General features: G+C 57.2%; 1 protein-coding gene across 1 annotated transcript in view; it reads left to right on the plus strand.

The window, feature by feature from the left end:
- GABRE (gamma-aminobutyric acid (GABA) A receptor, epsilon) overlaps positions 1-355 on the plus strand; it is a 21,474-nt gene that overhangs the window by 768 nt on the left and 20,351 nt on the right. The gene's annotated exons all lie outside the window — the stretch shown is intronic.

Genomic DNA, 355 nt, shown 5'->3' on the forward strand with positions numbered 1-355 from the left:
CAGAAAAAGTCCTCCAGTGGATGCCTTGGACTGGTCCTTTGGTGGTGGGTCCCCCTCCACCCCAAATACTTGGGGAAATGGCCCACGGAGTAACTAACTCAGATCAGAGTTTCCTGGGGAGACTCTCAAGTCTCTTCTTTTTCCCCCTGTGCCAAGGAAGGTGCTAAATTACCCAGGTTCCTTTGGACGCCCAGGAATGCGCTCTGAAGGGCTGGAAGGCGTGGAGTGAGGGTGGGGGAAAATCTCAGAGGCCAGGGGACTTGGGAAAGTGATGAGGTGCAACAGGTTCTGGCGAGGGGCGCGGAAAGACAGGGGCTGGAAACCACAGTGCGATCCCATGGCGCACCAGCGGGCT

Source organism: Bison bison, unplaced genomic scaffold (assembly GCF_000754665.1).
Source record: "Bison bison bison isolate TAMUID 2011002044 unplaced genomic scaffold, Bison_UMD1.0 scf7180017864366, whole genome shotgun sequence".
Classification (NCBI taxonomy): domain Eukaryota; kingdom Metazoa; phylum Chordata; class Mammalia; order Artiodactyla; family Bovidae; genus Bison; species Bison bison.